This window comes from Ambystoma mexicanum, chromosome 5p, assembly GCF_040938575.1.
Source record: "Ambystoma mexicanum isolate Mex_15411 chromosome 5p, UKY_AmexF1_1, whole genome shotgun sequence".
NCBI classification, from domain to species: Eukaryota; Metazoa; Chordata; class Amphibia; order Caudata; family Ambystomatidae; genus Ambystoma; species Ambystoma mexicanum.
The window spans coordinates 842,489,948-842,514,004 of record NC_090930.1 but is presented as its reverse complement, the minus strand read 5'-3'; positions in this window follow the sequence as shown (position 1 = coordinate 842,514,004).

The window sequence follows — 24,057 nt, the reverse complement described above, 5'->3', positions numbered from 1 at the left end:
CAAATATCTTGCAAATGGTGCTTCCTAGGGCCTTGAAATGTGGTTTTCAAGTCTTCGAGTTTTGTTTCTCACATTGGGACTCTCAAAAGTACCTTTTTTCCAGTCCTTCTATGGCCACATTGATCTTTTGACGATTTCAGGCGACCGTCTCATGTGTGAAGGGGCTGAAATCCAGGGAAAGTGGTGGGGTGTCCAATGTCAGGTAGCCAGTAATGTCCGGAGGGTCCTAACAGGTAAGTATGCAAAATCTGGTGCAGATTGATGGAATGGTGTGGAATTGTATAAGGAACAAACTAACAGATTTGCTGCTTCATACATAGAAAATGTGTGAATGAGTGAGTGTATAGTGAATGGCTGCGAGTATAAAAGAGGAAGTGAATGGTCTGTGAATGTGTGTGTCCTTGTGTTTAATGCAGGGCTTAATGGTTGATTTTAAGGGGTGAAAGAGAGAGGGGACATTTGGGGGCATATGTATATTATGTAATGTGTATGAATGAGTGAGTGTATGATGTTTGGGTGGCTGGGTATACATATGTATGAGTGTATGGTGAATGGTCTGTGAATGTGTGTGTGCTGGTGTTTAATGCTTGGTTGAGAAGGGGCTTGGGGGAGGGGAAGGGAGAGAGAGGGAACGTGTGGGGGATGAGCTAAAATGTAATTTTAATGGGCATCCATGATAAAGCGGGCATGCTATCTGTTATTACTGGCTGGACTGGCATTTTAGTGCAGCCAGTCTAGTCATTTCTTACTGTAGCATGGCATCTTGAATGGTAAAGCTAACAGGAGTATGTCTTTACATGGGGTACTGCCGTATATTGGCAAAGCCAGCCTGAACATGTTTTTTACAGTATCATTATTGGTATTATGTACAAAGCACACATGAATAAGTTCTTGTATAGGAATACTGACATGTATAGGTGTAGCCATCATGGACATGTATGGGCACAGCTAGCGTGAAAGTATTTTTATACTGGCATATATTGTGGGCAAAGGCATCATGGAAATGTGTTGGGAAATGCTCCTGTGCAACGTTGGTAAATTGCATCTATTCCATTTTTTTATTAGAGTTACCCAAGAAAACCAATGCTTTTTACCAATTTTTTTTACAAAAAGTGTGCTGTATAATGCTCCATTTTAACCCATTATTCAAACATATTTCTCAGGGCGCTAGGGTCCCCCCTGAACCACCTTTGGTTGGTTCGGGCTCTCTGCTGCGCTCGCACACTTAGGCATATTTGTAGGAAAAGTGTATATGCCTCCAACTTAAAAAATCCCCAGCTGCCAATGGGTGAGTGGCTGGTGGGTGAATGGGTATAAATGTGTGCATTCAAAACTGGGGCCCAGTTTTCTTACATGTTTTACTGGTATTTTTGGACAAAAACAACTTGATGAATGTTATTACATGGAGGAAGGATTGGGGTGGGCGTTTATAACACAAAGGGGCCAGCTGACTGGACATTTTCTTTCTTTGGCATGTCATTTTTTACTCACATATGGGGCACGTGCAATATGATGTGTGTTCTCACATGGGGAGGGCACGGGCACTTGTGCAGTCAGGAAGTAAATGTTTTCTTACTGTGGCTTTGCATGTTTCACTGGTGTTAAAAGCAAAGTCAACATGATGAGTGCTCTCACATCTTGGGTGGAGGTATACATGCAGCCAAACATGGAAATGTTTCCTTACTGTATCATTGCATGTTTTACTGGCATTGAGGGCAAGGTCAACATGAGTATTCTTACTAGGTGGTGCAGGCTTTGGGCAAGCATTTGTGTGGCAGAAATAACATGTTTTCTTCTTGTGGCAGTAGTGCTTTACTGACATTAAGGTCGAAGCCAACAAGCGAATGTTTGTACATGGAAATACTGGCATGTACTGGCAGAGCCAGCATGTACATGCTCTCTTATGGTATCATTAGCGTGCATAATATCACTGGCCACGCAGATATTTAGCTGGTACATTTGGGCATCAGGACTCAGGAACCAGGCACACACTTCCATGCTTCACGTAGTACAGTGTGCCGAGTGTCCCCGCAGCAGCGAAATCAGCATGTACATTGCGCATGTGCGCGGGTCCAGTCTGCCCGGAGTGTGGCGTGCCCCATGCTTTGTTGCAGGGCTTGGGGGGGGCAGGGGCCCGCAGCATGGCTCGCAAGAGGCCCCCTACATTTTGTGTTACGCCAGGGCACTGCTGCTAATACTGCCAAACAGAATTACTGTTACCACTTGAGGGAAAAGTAATTTACCGCACTATTTAGGGTTGCGGTTATTCCTCGTTTTGTAGCCCCCATAGGACTCCATTGAGAAGAGGCAGAATTACAACAAGCAGTAATTTCAGCCGGTCCGTTACCATGGCGTTTCAGGGGGTTAATATCTCAATTCCAAAGCAATCTTTTTTTATTTAATGAGTTACCAAACCTATAATTAAGAGGATCAGGGAAACAGGCCGTATTCGGAAATGTCGCCTGTTTTACCATTACTGCATTAGTTGCATTATGAGGCTGTGGGGCTATGGGAACCCTAACAGAGCCCCTGCGTCTCTACATTGAAAAATGAACTGAAAATTATTGCATTTCAAACACTGCAATTTCGTGTGTATGATGTATGTAATTACACCCTTTGTGATCGCAAAATCTTCTTGTCGGCCTGAGAGGTTTGCCTAATTTAGAAAAGCTGTATTCGCAGAATCATTTTCTCTCCCTTCTGGATTTACAAAGAAGTAGCAAGGACCAATTGACACGGCTCTAAGCTCAGCGTAAAACAAAGTGCGGCGCAGCGAGCAGCCCTGTAGTCTGAAGCAATACATCACATTGGCCCCCTTTGTGCGGCTCCAAACAGCTTCGCATGCGCAGAGAGCGCAGTTATCCCCGCGCATTGTGTCATCCGGCGATGAGGAGGAATACATTGAACCGCTTCACTTCAAACATAAGGACTCATAATTCAAAAGCATGCGGAAAATGATGATTCAGAACCAGTGAAAGCGCGCCCACGCAATTTACATGTTTTCAGTAGGCAAAAGGATGTGTATCGCTTTTGATATGCGAGTCCAAAAGCGAAATGCCTCCTAAGAGCCTACTTGATGAGCCATTCAGCCCACCCAGCTCGAGCTCATTCAGTAGAGATACGAATATTGAAAAATGGAGGGGATTTCATAACTCCTCCTCCCAGCAGTGCTTGATGGAAAAGCATTGTGCTTCCATAAGCTAGAATAGCATCTATGCCAGCAGTATGCAGCATCCGAATTTTTCAGGTAAATACAAATTTGAATTAAAGTTCGAAAAATTAATAAAACACCGAAGTACTGTATACATTTTTGTGAAAGGGGTTAAAAAACTGCAAGGGTCATTTATAGTTTGGCGGTATTTCCTTGGTGAAATACTCTCACTGCATGCAGGGATGTAATTTCACCAAAATGCCAGGGGTAGCGGAAGTGACATCACACGACCCTTGACCTACATAACATCACAGGAAGTGATGTAATTTGACCCCACCTGAAGTGACATCACGGGACGCGATGGAACACGACCTTTCACCCCTTGACAAAACAGGAAGTGGCATCACACAGCATTGTGCCTAAGTACACTATCATAAATATGGTTACACTATTACTGTAATGTGATATACATTTCATACAAACATGGATCACCATATGCATCGTTAAAATCAGTGTGTACAGGTACATATTACCAAATGACTGTGAATGCAAGCAGAAGCCCAAGGTCAAATGATAATAATGTGTTATTATATAGCACTTACGCTTAAGCGCTTTATATAGAACAAATATACATACAATATCACCCAACCTATGTAGGTACTCATTAATCAACCTCAGAAGGACGAAAGGCTGAGTTGACTATGCCGGGATTTAAACCTAAAACCTGCAGATCACACACACATTGCAGCAGCAAGCGCTCAACCCCCTGAACTATCTTACCGGCTGTAGTAGCTTACCGGCTATAGTAAAATGAGAAATTACATGTCTGAATGTTCTCAAAGTCAGAAAGCAAATCATACTCTGTAGTTGATACCATTAAACTGGTAACTGAGATTTAACAGCAGGCCAGTTCCTCTGCAGGTCTGCTGCAAAGATGGCCACATGTCAAGCCTGCGTGGATCTACTATTCAGGCTTCAAAGGATGGCAAATTACATACCATTGGGAGGGTTCATAACTGTATTAAAGAATTTAGAGTAGGCTGGACAAGTTGCGCATTCACACGGCATCCCGTACTCTGGCACTCGTTAACTCCTACATGCAGACAAACATCCTGAACAGCATTCCATGGAGATAGGTAAGATAGACATATTATAACAACGCATTAATTGTGGCACATTGAAATCAAGGGCCACTTTATGTGCTATGGTCAAACATTTCTACACTGAACACAAGCTTTTAGACACAAGGATTTTGTCAAGTGACCGAGGACAGCACAATGGAATGTCTTGTTCGTAACAGAGACAATGACAGAAACATGCTATAATTGCAAGTTGCAAAAAGCAAAATACCTAGTCCGAAATGGATGCTTATCCTACTCATTAGCTATCTAGAGCTTTTTGAGTCCTCTTTTTAGGGGCTGTGTGGGTGAGGACAACTTAACATAAAATAAACAACAGCCCACAAAACAGCTTCCTTTGCCTTCTGTTTTGGCGAGATTCCTAGATGCCTACAGACCTATTCATGTTTTACCCCTTGACCATCAAAAAAGGGCATATGACCACATATTATCCAAAAATATATACATATTTTAATATTTAACAAAAACAATCCCAAACAAAAATGCATTTACATAAAACCAACAGCATAATCAAAATTCATTCTAACAATGACATCTACACATATACCTACAACTCATATTGTGGGAAAGCATACAATGCAGGCTTTTCTACATCTGTATGGAAAAGTGATTAGTATCTCTACCACTATTCTTTCTAATTTTGTCCCCTTGTCTTATGAGGGCAAGAAAATGTGCCTACACTTATAATATGTGTTTCTAGGACCAAACACAATTTTTGAGAAAATGCACACAAATTAATTCTTCAGGGCACTCAAACTTTTTCATATGTTCCCATTTCTTCGTATGCCATCACGCAATGCTAGCCATACTCTGAGTAATCTAAAAACAAACAAACAGTCTTTTTTTAAAAAAGAAAACATGATTACTATAACTTACAGTCTGATACATGCATTACGGCATCTCTTTCGTCTTCACCTCTATCTCTTTTTAACAGAAGGCTACGTTTATTCTAGTTTTCATTTTTACCCAGAGGAGAGTTTCTCCCTAGAAGATTCTATTGGTTCAATACACTTCCCAATATGTTTTATGTTTATGTTTTATTAATTTCTAATGCGCTCCAGACCCGTGGGTAGAAGGGCGCAGCAGGTAGGATAATACAAAACTTACAAAGTTACAAATTATACAAGATGCAGTAATATTATACAAATTATACAAGATACAGTAATAATATAAAAATTATACAAGACAAGAGTCATAAAAGTCAGTGAATTGCATAAAAGATGGTGCAGGTAACATATATTCAACAGGAGAAAAGGGACCAGTATCAGGTGTCATGCCTTGGAATAGAGTGGGCAGGTACAGATAGGTGACTAGTGGTCGTTAGAGATAAAGTGTTTGATGGCGTTCCTTCTAAATAGTAGGTAAGGTTGATCTGATCTCAGGTTGTTTGGTAGTAGGTTCCAAGTTTTAGCAGCCTTCACAGGGAAGCTATTGCCACCAACCGTGGTTAGTTTAAATTTAGGTACTACTAGGCAGTTCGTGTTGGTAACTCTGGTTGGTCTGATAGAGGTTATTTCTGTATTTTGTTCATGAGGTAGCTGGGAGCAGCATTGTTGAGAGCTTTGTATGTCAAAGAGATAATTTTTAATTGTATTTTGTTGTTTGTGGATAGCCATTTGTGTTGACGTCTGATGGCGGAAATATGTGCTCTTTTATTTATGCCAAGTGCTGCTCGCAAGGCGTTGTTTTGGAGTGTTTGTAGTTTCTGGATGGTCGATTTATTAGCACCACTGTAAAGGGCATTGCAGTAGTCGATCCTGGAGAGAATAAGTGCTCTGGCCAGGATCTTGCAGCTATTGTTAGAAAGGAAAGGCTTACCTGCTCTTATCAGTTTGCAGGTATAGGCGGTGGTGGAGGCCAAGGATTTAAGCTGTTTATCAAATGATAGTGTGGAGTCCAAGTAGAAACCTAGGGTTTTTATTTCCTTGGAGACCCTAATAGTATTTCCATCAATATTGAAGGAGGAAAATTCCTGGCCTAGTTTTTTGATGTTTGTGTGTTCCCAAGATTATCAGCTCCATCTTGTCGTCATTCAAGCACAAGCCATTGGTGGCCATCCATGCTTGAACGATGAGATATACTCTGTTCACCAACTCCGAGTCCTTCCTATGATTCCCAGAAAGTGGGAGGAGAATCTGTGTATCATCTGCATAGTTAGTGTAGGTGATACTCAGAAGGTCCAAATCGTCGAACAAGGGTTTGGTGAAGATATTGTATAGGGTTGGCTAGACACAGGAGCCTTGGGGAACGCCACATAATATGGGGGTACGGTCAGCTGCAGCCGATGGGGAAAATACTCTCATTGTTCTTTCGCTGAGGAAAGATTTTAACCACTTGATGGCCTCAGGAGAGAAGTGGGCAGCAGAGTCCAGGTGCCTGCAAAGGACCTTATGATCGACCAAGTCGAATGCGGCTGAAAGATCGAGTAAGAGCAGGAGTGCTGTTCCCCCTCCATCTCTCAGCTCATTGATTTGCATCTTTAAATCGATTAGGGCAGTTTCCGTTCCATGTAATGGGCGGAAGCCAGATTATCTAGTTCCTAGGAGCTTATGCAAGCCAAGGTGTTTTGTATCTGGTTATAAGCGGCTTTATCCAATATTTTAAGGAGGAATGGCACTGTAGTAATGGGGCGATAATTGGTCGGGATGAGTGGATCTAACATCTGTTTTTTGAGAAGTGGGAGCACCCAGGAGTGTTTGAAATTAGCTGGGATAGTACCTGATGTGAAGTAGGCATTAATTAATTTTGAAATGAATGGTGAGATGTCTCTGGCAGCATCTTTTATTAACTGTGCTGGGCAGATGTCGCCCTTGCAATTGGATGGTTTCAGTGAGAGAATGATTTTTTCTACTTCTAGTGGAGAAGCTTTGGAGAAGTGAAATTTGTTGTTTGCCTCGAGTGAGTCACTGTGTGGTGAGGTATTGGGAGAATGCTGTAAATTGAGCATATCTTTTCTTTGCTGTATTTTAGTTTGGAGTGTATTAATTTTGTTTGCTAGTGCATTTTGGATGTCTGCGCACCAAGTCTTATCCTTGGTAACTAAATCTGGTGTAGCTATTGGTGACTCTAATTCTTTCAGTATGGAGAAGAGTTCTCTCATGCTGGAGTTTGAGTTAGTGATCCGTTCATCATAGGAATTCTTTTTGGCAAGGTGCACTTCTTTTTTGAAATGTGAGGAAATGGAGGTTAGTTTAGCTTTATTTTCGTTTGAAGGGCATAGTCTCCAGGAGTTTTCACTTTTTCTTTTTAGAAGTCGTAAGTCTCTTAATTGGGGCGTGAACCATTTGTTAAGGTGCGCTTTGGGTTTACTTTTTCTAAGTTTGAGCGGAGCAATTTTGTCCAGTGTGTTGAGCATAATCTTATTATATTCTTGGACTAGACTACTGGGGTCTAGATTGTCAGGCAGAACGTTTAGCGTGGGTAGGATGGCAGGGATGACTTTTTCCACTGTAATACTTTTTTTATTTCTAGTTAGACATGGTGGTGCTAGCAATGAGACCGTAGGAGAGGGTCTGGCTGTAGATAAGTTAAAGGCCACGAGTGAGTGATCTGTCCAGGTGCCTGCAAAGGACCTTATGATCGACCAAGTCGAATGCGGCTGAAAGATCGAGTAAGAGCAGGAGTGCTGTTCCCCCTCCATCTCTCAGCTCATTGATTTGCATCTTTAAATCGATTAGGGCAGTTTCCGTTCCATGTAATGGGCGGAAGCCAGATTATCTAGTTCCTAGGAGCTTATGCAAGCCAAGGTGTTTTATATCTGGTTATAAGCGGCTTTATCCAATATTTTAAGGAGGAATGGCACTGTAGTAATGGGGCGATAATTGGTCGGGATGAGTGGATCTAACATCTGTTTTTTGAGAAGTGGGAGCACCCAGGAGTGTTTGAAATTAGCTGGGATAGTACCTGATGTGAAGTAGGCATTAATTAATTTTGAAATGAATGGTGAGATGTCTCTGGCAGCATCTTTTATTAACTGTGCTGGGCAGATGTCGCCCTTGCAATTGGATGGTTTCAGTGAGAGAATGATTTTTTCTACTTCTAGTGGAGAAGCTTTGGAGAAGTGAAATTTGTTGTTTGCCTCGAGTGAGTCACTGTGTGGTGAGGAATTGGGAGAATGCTGTAAATTGAGCATATCTTTTCTTTGCTGTATTTTAGTTTGGAGTGTATTAATTTTGTTTGCTAGTGCATTTTGGATGTCTGCGCACCAAGTCTTATCCTTGGTAACTAAATCTGGTGTAGCTATTGGTGACTCTAATTCTTTCAGTATGGAGAAGAGTTCTCTCATGCTGGAGTTTGAGTTAGTGATCCGTTCATCATAGGAATTCTTTTTGGCAAGGTGCACTTCTTTTTTGAAATGTGAGGAAATGGAGGTTAGTTTAGCTTTATTTTCGTTTGAAGGGCATAGTCTGCAGGAGTTTTCACTTTTTCTTTTTAGAAGTCGTAAGTCTCTTAATTGGGGCGTGAACCATTTGTTAAGGTGCGCTTTGGGTTTACTTTTTCTAAGTTTGAGCGGAGCAATTTTGTCCAGTGTGTTGAGCATAATCTTATTATATTCTTGGACTAGACTACTGGGGTCTAGATTGTCAGGCAGAACGTTTAGCGTGGGTAGGATGGCAGGGATGACTTTTTCCACTGTAATACTTTTTTTATTTCTAGTTAGACATGGTGGTGCTAGCAATGAGACCGTAGGAGAGGGTCTGGCTGTAGATAAGTTAAAGGCCACGAGTGAGTGATCTGTCCATGATTGAGGAGAGATGGAGATGATAGAGACTGTACAGTTGTAGTCCGCTATCCAGTCCTGTGTTCTCCCTTTAGAATGAGTGGGTTTGTTAACTTTCTGAGACAGGCCTGAGGCGTTGATGATATTGGCTATATCTAAGGCTTGTTTGTCCATAGGATCATTAAAGCCTAGCTTAAAATCTCCTAATAATAGAAGCTGGGAGGTTGGTTTAAGGTTGTTGGTGATTAGACTATACAAGTCCTCCTTAAAGGTGCAGAGAGGACCTGGGGGTCTATATATTAGGTGGATTGTGAGAGTTTGTATATTGTTTATCTGGAATTTAACCGAGATATTTTCACAGTATTGTAGGATTTGAGAAGGGGATGTTCTGAGAGAGAGGCTCGCTATTGCTATTCACTATGTGTTCTTCAATACGTAATTTCACACATTTGCTATCCATTTTGTTGTTGTCATCTTTATAGATCTCGAGATCTAAAAACACGAACTTGTGAAGATTCTTCTGCCTGCAGCCGTTGAGCTGTTTCCTTTTCTCTTTCTTTTATATTTTTACAGTGATGTATGATAATAGTTTGTTTCACAGCTCACCCCTTTGCTTCAATGCCCACAATTTTTTCTAGTGCCTTCTGAACTTCCTTGGGCAAACCCCTTTTAATAATGAAGTAAAAAAGAGACACTGATCGGTCCCACTGGTCCCACCTCTCTGCACGCCACATCTCCTGAACCTTAATAATGTATTGCGCAGGGTCCTCGTCATCCCGCATGGTGTACTGCATGATAGACTGAAAATCTGGCATGTCAGGGTATGTCCCCCATAGCGCATCCTACACCTGCACTCTGATATTGTTAAAAGGCACACCATCATGTGCGTCATCATTTAATTTTACTTCAGGATATCCTGCTTTTACCCATACGTCTCCAGCTTCGTCCCTCACTATTGCAACAAGCAAACTTTTCACATGCCCCACAGCTAAGGAGATCCCTGCTGTCTGTCTTTCGAAAGCATAGATCCACTTCCCGACCCCGGAAGTAAGGGGCAGGAGCAGCTTGATGAACTTATTATTATCCATTTGCGCCCAAGGGAACATAGTGTGTCCTGCCTCTGGCATCTGTGTACCTGTGTTCCTTCATTCTTTCTGTCCACCACTTCCCTTTTTCTTTGCAATGTCCATTCCATTAAACCTGTTCCTTAACCCTGGTCTCCACAAACTTTTCACCTGCAGTGTAATCTCCAGCGTCTCCTCACTCCCTTCATCATCCTCAAACTTGTTTATGGTATACCATTCCCCTTCCTTTAGCTCCCTGTCCATACCCCTGTCCGACCTAACTTTCCACTAACAGAGGTCAGTTGGTGGAAAGCTTCTGGGCTGGAAGCAGCCTCTTCTGTCTCTGTAGGCCTTTTTAATAAATCCTCTTACCTTCGGACCACAGCCTCGCCTCTTAATACTGGAGACGAGTGGCCCTGTTGGGGGACACCAGGGCCAGTGGTTCCCCCGAGGCAGCTGTGGTCCAGGCAATTGGTAGGGTGCCTTTTAACCATGTGGGACACCCCAGCATCCGGTGTCTCCACGACTCCAGTGTTGTTTGAGTATCACTGCATCCCGGGTGGGAGTGCCGTTCCCCATGCTGGGAGCGGTAAGGGGCCCTGGGGTGCCCTGATCAGCACCTGCTGCTGCTAGAGGAAGGTACACGCATGTCCACACTTTCTCTCTCTACGGACTTTGTGTCAGGCTACCTGAGCCTGCTAGCATTGCCAAAGCCAAGAGGGTCTTGGTTTTAGTTTAGAGGACAAGTGCTGCAAAGCCAAGAGGGCTGTGTAAGTGTACCTTTGGGAGAGCAACCAGCCCCCGGGCTGCAATAACTTTACCTGGCCAAGCGACTTCTGTGGACATGACAGCTGCAGGAATTGTTGGGACGGGGACACGATCTTCCTGCACCCCCAAGCATAAGGCAAAGGCCATCATCAGTAATGTGACAGACGAGCGGTCAGGGGGTGCCCTTACAGGCATCTACACAATCATATTATTGCATGTTTTGTAGGTATAGTGCACATGCGGGAATAGCAGACATCTTAGATATTAGCAGCCATATTGTGGCACAAAGCTTAAATGTAGCGCGACAGAAAGCACTCCAGGTCTAGGCAGCAAACACCAGCAAGGGAATAGGTTGTATCCCACACACTGATGAAAAAGGCCAGAGCTGCACCACCCCATAAGACCTTTCATTGTCCTAAAATGTTGCCAACATTCATGCCCTGCGAAGAATTTGCCCTGCAAGCCCACAAGAGGAGGACTGAATTTCTATGAACGATTTGATTCCATTAGAAGGAGGGCACAGGCATCCAACCCCCACCAGTCCCAATCCTAAATTATAGCACCCCAATGACCTGGCTTTAGGACCCCTGAATTCAATGTACTAGATAACCCAAGACCACTGACCATAAACCTGTTGGACCCTCGATCGATCAGAAAGCAGGGCATTCCTGCCTTCACTTCTAGGTCAAGGTGCATGGAGGGATGACATTATAGCCCAGAACAAGGGTGGGACACCTTGGAGAAATGCTGGTCTGTCTGGGAGCGAATGAAGTGTGTGAATTAGTGTGACCACAGCTTTCCCTCTGGGCCCATGTCTGTTCATACCAGGTGCACGATTACATAGAAATAAATGTGTTTTTTCTTATGTAGTAATATCATTGTTATCTTCCGCTGACTGATGACGACTGCAACATTGCCCACGTGGAAGAAGATGGATGGACGGGGCTAGGACCAATGGCCTGGCATCCCCTATGGAGAAGGTGACCTATGTGTAGGGTCTCACCAACCAGCAGTGCGGCATTGCACATTATGTCATTTACGTCACTGATGACACTACATGCCTTCATAAAGTATTGTCTGTACTGACGTCAACAGAACGTTCCAGGGCAGCAGAGTTCTTTGTTGGTGCTTTTTGCCTTTTGTATGGAAATAAAACTTGTTATCCTTGCAAGAGATGTATTGTGCCTTTTTCCCTAGTGGGTTGTATTTTTTCTGGTGTGAGCATCTGGGGGCTTTCGTAGATTTTGTTAACCCTGACATGATCACAGCGACCCCTGCGATGATGGAGGCTTCCAGGTTGCTTCTCTGAAGGGGCTGCACCCACCTGCACCAACCAGTCCCAAGCGTGCAACCCGCAGAGGTGTGCAGGAGCCATTTTCACAGAATTCCTGTCTGCTCTTTGGAGTGGGGTGCGGCTCAGAGTAGAGTTCAGGTCGTTATTGAGACCCTGTGATGGAGGAGCTCGGGTGAACACGCAGATGTGAGTACACCCGTTGTGAGGGATAACAATGAGGAATAGCAAGGGTGGGGGAGTGTGGTATGTATGGGTGAAAGTAAGGTGTGGTAAGGCCAAGTGGTGAGATTCCATTTTTTATTATTATTTATGGGATATTTAAGAGGATTTTATGGAGGAAAAAACAGAAGCGTAGGGAGCCTTTCCGAGTGAGGGAAGCTGATGGTGCTATTTGTTTTGTAACAAGTAGATACAAGGAAAAATTAGGAGCTCCATATAATTAGAAGGCTCGGTGGAAGTAGTGGTTGTTGTATTAGCTTGTTATTTTAGCTTATTTTAGCTTGGTGTATTACAATTGTAGGTGTTCGAGGTGGAGACCAGAGGTGGGTCAGTGTTGATATTTTGTTTTAAAAGCGTGTGGTGCAGTAGCGTGTAGGTACATGAGAAAAGGGGGAAGGAGGAGGTGTTCATAGAGGGCGACGGGAACAGTGGACTGGTCGTGACCTTAGTAATAGAAGTGTGTGCAGTGCATATTTGTAAAGGCTGGGCTTTTGGGGGCCTACAAATTGCAAGTTGGGAGGGGGGACACCATTAGAATATATGTATGGCGCGTTACCATTGTATAGGGACATAATCGAAAAATATCACAAATAGTGGGTGGTAGAGACACAATGGGGAGGGATGCCCCACTCCTGGCCAGAGCAGGGCACCCACAATAGAGTCGTATTAGATCACATGAGCCCTTTTTTACCTACTAAATATAAGGGTACATCTTCAGAGGAGGAAGGAGATTTGTGGAAAATGATAGAGGATGTGGAGGACCCTGAGGGGTGTGGGGCTCAGAATATTGAAGGGGCTGCCCTAGATGCAATATACGTAACACCACAGGGAAATGGGACTGTGCCCCCAAACACAGGGCTTTACCCACTCACCACTTAGCTAGCCACAGGGTATACAAACCCGGCATATGTGCCTACTCCAGCTACTACCCCACCTCCCTACATTCCAACACATAGCACTATCCCGCCCCAAGACAGCAAGGTACAGAAGGAGCTAGAAGAATTATTGGGGGCTACCCAGGTGGAATTGGCTCGATTGAGGGAATCACAGGACGGAGGAGGGAGAAGGGGAATGGGTTAGATGAATGGAGAGTAGGAGATATTTTGTTTAGATTAGACAGTTCAGCAATTAAGGATGTGCATGTCGAGAAGGAGGGAGGCGACGATGGACCGACATGAAGCACAGGGTATGGGATTGTTAGGTCGGACAGGGGTATGGATAGGGAGCTAAAGGAAGGGGAATGGGATACCATAAACGAGTTCGAGAATGATGAAGGGAGTGAGGAGACGCTGGAGATTACACTGCAGGTGAAAAGTTTGTGGAGACCAGGGTTAAGGAACAGGTTTCATGGAATGGAGATTGCAAGGAAAAAGGGAAGTGGTGGACAGAAAGAATGAAGGAACACAGGTACACAGATGCCAGAGGCAGGACACACTATGTGCCCTTGGGCGCAAATGGATAATAATAATTTCATCAAGCTGCTTCTGCCCCTTACTTCCAGGGTCGGGAAGTGGATCTATGCTTTCGAAAGACAGACAGCAGGGATCCCCTTAGCTGTGGGGCATGTGAAAAGTTTGCTTGTTGCAATAGTGGGGGACGAATCTGGAGACGTATGGGTAAAAGCAGGATATCCTGAAGTAAAATTAAATGATGACGCACATGATGGTGTGCCTTTTAACAATATCAGAGTGCAGGTGTAGGATGCGCAATGGCGGACATACCCTGACACGCCAGATTTGCAGTTTATCATGCAGTACACCATGGGGGATGACGAGGACCCTGCACAATACATTATTAAGGTTCAGGAGATGTGGCGTGCAGAGAGGGGGGACCAGTGGGACCGATCAGTGTCTCTTTTTTGCTTCGTTATTAAAAAGGGATTTGCCCAAGGAAGTTCAGAAGGCACTAGAAAAAATTGTGGGCATCGAAGCGAAGGGGTGGGCTGTGAAACAAACTATTATCATACATCACTGTAAAAATATAAAAGAAAGAGAAAAGGAAACAGCTCAACGGCTGCAGGCAGAAGAAGCAAAACTAGCACAAAAGAAATCAGTGAAGATAGCAGTTGAGGAGGCAGTACCATCAAGTGCACGAACAGAGTTGGCAGAGCAGATTTTGGCTTGGAGGAGGACAAGGACAGTGGGGAGCACCCCACTTACATGGATTTAGGACCCCTGAATTCCAGTGTACTTGGTGACCCGAGACCACTGACCATAAACCTGTTGGACCCCGATCTATCAGAAAGATAATTGTTATCTTCCGCTGACTGATTGGCTTCAACAAAACGTTCTGCGGCAGCAGAGTTCTTTGTTGGCACTTTTTTCCTTTTGTATGGAAATAAAACTTGTTATCCTTGGAAGAGGTGTATTGGACCTTTTTCCCTAGTGGGTTGTATTTTTTCTGGTGTGAGCGTCTGGGGGGCTTTCCCACTAATACCTCTGCCTCCTCCTTTCCTCGACGAACCTAGAAACCCCCTTATCAGGTCAGAAAGGTGGAGGAAAATGTTTGACACTTTCCTGATAGCGATAGGTGGGGACATATTTTCTCCTGCTAGAAAACAAGCTGTTTCATTACACAACCTGGCATGGAGGGGCACAGTGTGTATGGTGGGCTATCTGAACTCTCAGTTGGAGGCTCAGGCGATATGGACGATTTCATGAAGTCTGTCAGGATGCTCCAGGACCATTTTGAGCCTAAAGGAATGTAACCTTTGAGAGACATAAGTTCTTTCAGAGATACTAGGGGTCTCAGGAACCAGCGGAGAAATACGTGGCTGTGTTGAGGACACTCAGCCACAACTGTGAATTTGGGCTCTTGACTAACTCACTTATCAGGGACCAATTAGTATGGGGCACCAACAGCCCCACAGTTCAGGAAAAGTTCCTGGTCAAGGATCTGTCTCTTGGTCAGGCTGTGGAGATGACAAGTGTGCAAGGAAGAGGCAGTGAGCATGGTGGCACCACTGACGCCATGGCCCAAAAAAGGGGTGAATGAGACGTTCGAGTCACAGCCTGCTCAAGGGAGCGTCACACATCTATTTGAAATCTCAGCTATCCCGGGATAAAGAGGGCCCTGTGGATGAGTTCATGCTAAACAGGAAAACCTTGTTGAAGAAGGTGGACAGCGCTTTTCCATGGACAATCATGTACAGAGACACCTTTGCAGGAACCTTGAGGGGGAGTCAATGGAAGATCCCCGGGCTCACAACATGTAACCATGTGGTTATGGAGAAGTGGAGCTTGAACTCCTGGGTAGATTCTCAGCATCTGTGGAATACAAATGAAAGAGATGTGCTTCAGAGGTTTATGTCGCTATTAAAGGGTCATCCTTTTTGGGGTGGTATGAGCAAGCAGCTTTGGGCATTTGGATACAATCAAATGCCAAGGAACCTGTGTCTACCACTGAAATGGCAGACAAGTGGGCCAAAGAATTTCTGGAGGTGTTCACGGATGAGTTGGGAACACTGAAAGATTTCGAGCACCACATCATAGTTAGAGTGGGCGCTGTACCTGTGCTTCACAATGTGAGGCCAGTGCCCCATCGTCTTAGAAATGAACTCAAGAGTGAGCTGGACATTTTGCTGCAGAGAGGGGTCATCAAGAGGGTTCCGGTGATGGATTGGGTATCCCCGGTAGTCCTTGTGACCAAGAGCAATGGAAACATGAGGCTATGTGTCGATCTCAGAGAGCTGAACAAGAGCATTTTGGGTGAATGCCAGCCCTTGCCCATCATTTCAGGCGTGTTGGCCATGCTGGGAGAGGACGCATTTTTATCTGTTATAGATCTTTCAGCAGTCTGTCATCAAGTCCCTTTGGCATCTGAGTGCCAGGACATCACAGCGTTTGTCACCACTGAAGAGGCCTTTAAGAACTGTAGGATGCGTTCGACCTAGTATCAGTGGCGGTACTGTTCCAGCGCATAATGGAGAAGGTGTTGGAGAACATGCAGAATGCAGAATGTTGTGGTTTTCCAAGATGATGTCCTGACATATGCGAATTCAGAGGGGTAGCATGATATTGTGTTAAGAACTGTGTTGGGCAGACTGAGGGAGGTGGGGTTGACTGCTGTCATGATGCCTGTCCCCGGAAGACCAGACCAGGCCCAGCAGCCCCGGAAACAGGCATCATGCCACTTGGAGCATGCCCAAAAGCCCCAGTTAGGGGCTGTTTGGGTGCAGTCCTGCCGCCTATGGCGCCATGCTCATAAAGATAAAGTCAGTCCTGGCGCCATGGGCACCAGGCTCATTATTGATAACTTACCTGAAGCAGACCATGCTGCATACTCACCTGAGACAGACCATGCTGCATGAAGACTCAAGCCAAATGAGGCTTAGGAGGGACTATTTTACTGAAGGGACTATTTTGTTACTTGAGTGGGGCTGTGGAAGAATACTTACCTGGAACATCTTCCAAGGCTATTTAAACCACGCCCGGACAGCCACACGTGCTTCGCGTTATTCTGCTTGCTGCAGCGTAACGCTCACCGTGTTTTCAGCAGCTCCAGTCTTCAGCCACGCCCGCTTCAGTCCTGGGACTCCTGAAACAAGAAGAAAAGAAGGATAAAGGTTAGAACAGGAGTTTTAACTTTAATCCTTACCTGAATCCTGATCCATCTCGCCACGGAGCTAAAAGACAGAAGTCTTTGAAGTATCGCTTCGCATTCCTACGGCGCCGCGCTGAACTCACCTGCTTAGCGGTACTTCAGCATTCCATCATGCTCTCTCCATCTCGCGGCCGCCCTCCGACACCGAAGGAGACAAAGACAGCAAGGTGAGTAAGGGGACTCTCTAAGGCTATACAAGCTACCCCCAAGGACTTACCTGATTAACCACGGGGGGTACTCACCTCATCTCGGGACAGCGCAGTCAACTCTGCTTCATCGCCGTACCCCGGCCCCTAAGGGGAAAACCACAATAGACTTACCTGAATCTTACCAATGCCATTTGGAAATCTTCGAGTGGATTAATCGGCAACCTGCAAGGAATCGGACAGAGTGAAGATCAGACATTTGAACTCTTATGAACAATTGGACTTTAGAGTCAATACTGGAACTCACCAATTCCTCTACGCCAGTGAAGTAACTGGTCATCAACGCGCCCCTGCGGTCGACGCAAGATGGAGAGCTCATCCTTCCAAACCATCAGGTGAGACTAAGGAGGGGACATCAAGAGTGATCTGTGGGAAGACAACGGGAGTGGGGAAGGTGGGTTGACACTTAATTCCACGGGTGGTTAATTCCCCTTCTCCTTTGCAGAAGAATATTCCTGCGAGCCAGACAAACTAGGCTGAGTGGGCCAGTCCAGTCAGTCATCTCGGCGCTACACGTCACGCTGGTGGAAACAACAGCGGCCCAGTTCCGGTCGACGCCCCCGTGGGAACCAGGTGAGCGTAACAGAATGCGAAGCCTACCCACAAATACCCACTTGGGCGTCCTGGAGACCTCGGAAACTGATCAGTTGGCCCAATTATTAGGGGAATTAAGGGCCGAAGTGCATTCCGCCCGCCAAGAAACCAATGCCCTCAGAAGGGAACTGATAGTGTCAAAAGAACGAACTAATGAGTTTGCCAGACAACTATTACAGAGCCAGGCAGGACAATCACTTCTACCAGGACTTGGGGCAAGTCCAGCTCCTGTACCCTCGAGTAACCCGGTGCAGATAAATTTACCTGGAGCCGTTCCTTTGGCTCCGCCTGAACGCTTTGCCGGAGACCCAAAAGGGTTTGCAACATTCATGAATCAATGCCGCTTGCACTTTTTATGTAGACCTGGAGCTTTCCCAAACGATCAGGCCAAGGTAGCCTTTGTACTGTCATATCTCAGCGGCAGTGTGGCGGATTGGTCCATTCCACTAGTTAACCAGGATGACCCGATTCTTCAAGATTTCCAGGGTTTTCGAACAAGCATGGAAAGACTATTCGGCCGACACCCCCGAGGACAGGCTTTGGACAACAAGCTTTTATCCCTACGGCAAGGTAACCAGGATCTTTTATCTTACATTGCAACTTTCAATAGATTAGTAGTGGAAACCGAATGGCCTGAAGCCAAGCGAATCACATTATTCCATCGAGGACTTTGGGGAGAACTCAAAGATGTTTTGGGCCAAATCGTGAACCCGCCTCAAGACTGTGCTGAATATATAGATCTAGTGGTCCAGCTCGATCACAGACTTCAAACCAGGAAGGCTGACCGAACCAAGTTTGAGAACAGGGTGTTGGTTAAAACCCACGTAAGCTCCAAGGGAGTAGATGTCTCAGAACCTATGCAAATCGGGGGGTTAAAGGACCCTTAACCCAGAAGGAAAGAGATAGAAGACGGCAACTGCAATTATTTTTATATTGCGGAACTACTGGTCATTTTCTTCGGAACTGCCCTGTAAAACCACCCAAGAAAGTTATAGGAGCAGCAGCCGAAAACCATGTGAAATCTGACTCGGGAAACGACCACGCCCGGCAAGCGTAGAGGTCCGCTTGCCGAGCTTAAAGAAGGACACTCTGACCTCGCATTTCACCATACCCATGGTCCTTGTAGATCCAGAGCAGCCATCACGCATGCACGCGGTAAAGGCGTACGTAGACAGTGGAGCCATAGAAAATTACTTGGACTGGGAATTGGCTATCAGCATGAATCTATCTCTCACCCGCAAGACCACGGCCGATGTTGTCACCACTGTAGATGGAACGAAAATTGCCTCTGGACCCGTAACTCATTCCACTGCGAAGATGACATTGCTGAGTCAAGATGGGCATCGAGAGGCTATGGTGTTTGACTTAATCAAGGCCCCACAGTTTCAGCTGATACTGGGGATACCTTGGTTGGAAAAACATAATCCCTGTATTGATTGGCGAGAGAAGAGACTAACCTTCCCAGAATGTGCTCACAACTGCTACCCAAGGAAAACTCAAAACTCAGTCCTGGCCCCAGTAATTCCAGTAGCCATACAATTACCTGTTGAATACCAAGACTTTCAGGATGTCTTCCAAAAGGAACAGGCAAACACCTTACCACCTCACAGATCGTATGATTGTCAAATAGATCTTGTACCTGGAGCACAACCACCTTGCAGCAGAATCTATGCCCTTACGGAACCCGAAAATCTCCATTTGCGCCAGTACCTAGACCAGTACCTTGCTAATGGCTTCATTCGCCCGTCTAAGTCCCCTGCATCTTCAGCTTTGTTCTTCGTACCGAAAAAGGAAGGCGACCTTAGAACATGTATAGACTACCGCGCACTGAATCAGATAACCATCAAGAATCGATACCCACTGCCTTTGATCCCAGAACTACTAGACCAGGTGAAGGACGCTTGTATATACACGAAACTAGACCTTCGGGGGGCATATCATCTGGTACGTGTCAAAGAGGGTGACGAATGGAAGACTGCTTTTCGCACCAAGTACGGACTATTTGAGTACCAGGTGATGCCCTTCGGACTATGCAATGCACCAGCAGCCTTCCAGTTCTTCATGAACCATGTCCTCCGAGAGCTTATCGACGTTTGTGTGGTCGTTTACATCGACGACATCTTAGTATACTCTTTATCAGAATCTGAGCATGTAAAACACGTCCGAGCAGTCCTAGAGAAGTTATGCCAGCATAAATTATATGCTAAACTGGAAAAGTGCATCTTCCACACTACGGAAGTGGAATTCCTTGGATTTATTCTGACCCCGAGAGGAATCCGGATGGATACACGAAAAGTGGATGCCATTCTTAATTGGCCTTCGCCAAGTTCAATCAAAGGAGTTCAAAGCATGCTTGGCTTTGCCAATTTCTACCGCAGGTTTATCCCAGACTTCTCGCACATTCTACATCCCATTACAACTCTTTTGCGAAAAACAAACGCTTTGTGTGGACAGAGGAAGCCGAGAACGCCTTCCAAGAGTTAAAAGCTAAATTCACATCTGCTCCCATATTAAGACACCCGCGCCCCGAGCTTCCCTACATAGTGGAAACAGATGCATCCAGTTCAGCCATGGGAGCAGTCCTTTCCCAAAAGAATCCCCAAACTAACCAGCTTTACCCAGTGGCGTTTTGGTCAAGAACATTTTCAGCCCCCGTATTAAACTATGCCATAACCGACAAGGAGCTGCTGGCCATCAAGTCCGCCTTCAAGGCTTGGCGGCACTATCTACTGGGTGCCAGACATACCATCACGGTCATCACCGATCACCGCAACTTACAATACTTAAAGACAGCCAAAGCCCAATCTTCGCGCCAACTCCGTTGGGCATTGTTCTTCGCCGAGTTTGATTTTGTAATAACCTATCGACCAGGTTGTAAGAATGGTAAAGCAGACGCCTTGTCCCGGATTGGAATGGGAGAAGCAGAAATAACTTTAGAACCCGTGCCCATAATTCCGGAACAGAGAATCCTTGGCCTGACATTCATACAGACACTGGAGGACATTCAAAACAAGATCCACCAACTCTTTGATTCCGTTGCCCTACAGGACTGGGCAAAGAAAGGTCCAGAGTACTCTGTCATCGATGATTTACCTTATTACCAAGGCCGGCTATTTTTACCGCAAAAAGAACTACAGGAACTTGTCATTTCCCATTACCATGACACCTTCATAGAAGGGCATCCGGGTATTGCAAAAACCGAAGCTAAAATTAGGAAACAATTTGGTGGCCCACCTGGCGAAAGGATGTCAAGTCATTTGTCAGGTCTTGTGGCATTTGCGCACAAAATAAAGCGCAAAAGAAAAAACCTGCTGGATTATTGCAACCATTAGACATACCACCTACCCCTTGGCATACCTTGTCATTAGACATTATCACGGATTTACCCCCGTACCAAGGTTACAATACCATTCTAGTTATTGTAGATCTTTTTTTCTAAAATGGACCACTTCATTCCTTTAAAAGGGATACCTTCAGCTTCAATCCTGGCCAAGGAATTCCTTGAAAATGTTGTCCACCTGCATGGCTTTCCTTCAGTGTTAATTTCAGATCGGGGCAGTCAATTCATTTCACATTTTTGGAGGAAATGCTGCCAACTGGCACAAATTGATGTTAGGCTTTCGACCAGTCACCACCCTCAGACCGACGGTCAAACGGAGAGGACCAACCAGACTCTTGAACAGTACCTCCGTTGTATGCTACATCAGTCTGAGGGGAATTGGAAAGACATTCTGTGGATTGCAGAGTATGCGTACAATAATTCCGTACACTCAGGAACTGGACAAAGTCCTTTTTTTACCATTTATGGGCACCATCCTCGAACCTCGGATTTGGACTCACCCCAGCATTTAGAGATGCCCGCAGTGGACCATCTCCACGCAGTTATTACAAAAGCCTTTAAAGAAGCAACCATCCATTTGCAAAAGGCTAAGGAAAAATACAAAAAGGATGCAGATCAGCACAGAAGTGAAGCTCCTCAATACCAAATAGGGGACCAAGTATGGGTAGCCACTAAGCACTTACCACTCAAGGGGACTCGGACCTTTAACCCCAGGTATTTGGGACCTTTTTCTGTCAAGGCAATTATTAACGCAGTGGCCGTCAAGTTGGACCTTCCTGCTCATATGCGAATCCATCCCGTCTTCCACATGTCTCTTTTGAAGCCAGTGCAACCAGGAACTAGGCTAACCCCTCCACCTGAACCTATCCTCATAGACGGAGAGCCCGAGTTCGAAGTCAAGAATATTTTGGACTCAAAAAGAGTGAGATCAAAACTCTTTTACCTAATTAACTGGAAAGGTTATGGTCCACAGGAAAGGTCTTGGGAACCTAGTTACCACGTGCATGCACCTCGTTTAGTGAAGAGGTTCCATCGGGAATTTCCAGACAAACCACGGCCAAGGGGGAGAACGACTTTAGGAGGGGCCTTGAAGGGGAGTGCTGTCATGATGCCTGCCCCCGGAAGACCAGACCAGGCTCAGCAGCCCCGGAAACAGGCATCATGCCACTTGGAGCATGCCCAAAAGCCCCAGTTAGGGGCTGTTTTGGTGCAGTCCTGGCGCCTATGGCGCCAGGCTCATAAAGATAAAGTCAGTCCTGGCGCCATGGGCGCCAGGCTCATTATTGATAACTTACCTGAAGCAGACCATGCTGCATACTCACCTGAGACAGACCATGCTGCATGAAGACTCAAGCCAAATGAGGCTTAGGAGGGACTATTTTACTGAAGGGACTATTTTGTTACTTGGGTGGGGCTGTGGAAGAATACTTACCTGGAACTTCTTCCAAGGCTATTTAAACCACGCCCGGACAGCCACACGTGCTTTGCGTTATTCTGCTTGCTGCAGCGTAACGCTCACCGTGTTTTCAGCAGCTCCAGTCTTCAGCCACGCCCGCTTCAGTCCTGGGACTCCTGAAACAAGAAGAAAAGAAGGATAAAGGTTAGAACAGGAGTTTTAACTTTAATCCTTACCTGAATCCTGATCCATCTCACCATGGAGCTAAAAGACAGAAGTCTTTGAAGCATTGCTTCGCATTCCTACGGCGCCGCGCTGAACTCACCGGCTTAGCGGTACTTCAGCATTCGATCATGCTCTCTCCATCTCACGGCCACCCTCCGACACCTAAGGAGACAAAGACAGCAAGGTGAGCAAGGGGACTCTCTAAGGCTATACAAGCTACCCCCAAGGACTTACCTGATTCACCACAGGGGGTACTCACCTCATCTCAGGTCGGCGCAGTCAACTCTGCTTCATCGCCGTACCCCGGCCCCTAAGGGGAAAACCACAATAGACTTACCTGAATCTTACCAATTGCCATTTGGAAATCTTCAAGTGGATTAATCGGCAACCTGCAAGGAATCGGACAGAGTGAAGATCAGACATTTGAACTCTTATGAACAATTGGACTTTAGAGTCAATACTGGAACTCACCAATTCCTCTACGCCAGTGAAGTAACTGGTCATCAACGCGCCCCTGCGGTCGACGCAGGATGGAGAGCTCATCCTTCCAAACCATCAGGTGAGACTAAGGAGGGTACATCAAGATTGATCTGTGGGAAGACAACGGGAGTGGGGAAGGTGGGTTGACACTCAATTCCACGGGTGGTTAATTCCCCTTCTCCTTTGCAGAAGAATATTCCTGCGAGCCAGACAAATTAGGCTGAGCGGGCCAGTCCAGTCAGTCATCTCTGCGCTACACGTCACGCTGGTGGAAAAAACAGCGGCCCAGTTCCGGTCAACGCCCCCGTGGAAACCAGGTGAGCGTAACAACTGCCCAACTCAGCAAGTGCAAGATCGGAGTTGACAGTGCTGAATACCTTAGACATGAGATTACCACTCAGGGAATTAAGGCCAAGACTGATCTGGTAGAGGAAATGAGTAGAATGCCTCAACCCAAAGATAAGCACCAATTAAGATCTTTTCTGGGTTTAGCAGAATATTACCACAAATTTGTTTTTAACTTTGTGGTAATATCGACACCTCTCAGATCTCTGCTCAAAAAAGGCATGAAGTATGACTGGTCAGGTGAATGTGGAGAGGCTTTTGAAAAGATCAAGGTGGATATAGCAAATGCCCCCTTCCTTGAGCAATTTTGTGTCAAAAACAAGACATGTCTCACTGTGGATGCGAGTATGTTGGGGCTAGGGGCGCCATTGGTGCAGAGTGGTTCTGATAGGGAGGAGCATGTGGTAGCTTTTGCATTCCGGCCTCTATGAGGTGCTGAAGGCAATTACTCAGTGGTGGAAAGAGAGGCACTGGCCAAATTCTCGGCAATTCTTCACTTAAGTTTTAACTATGG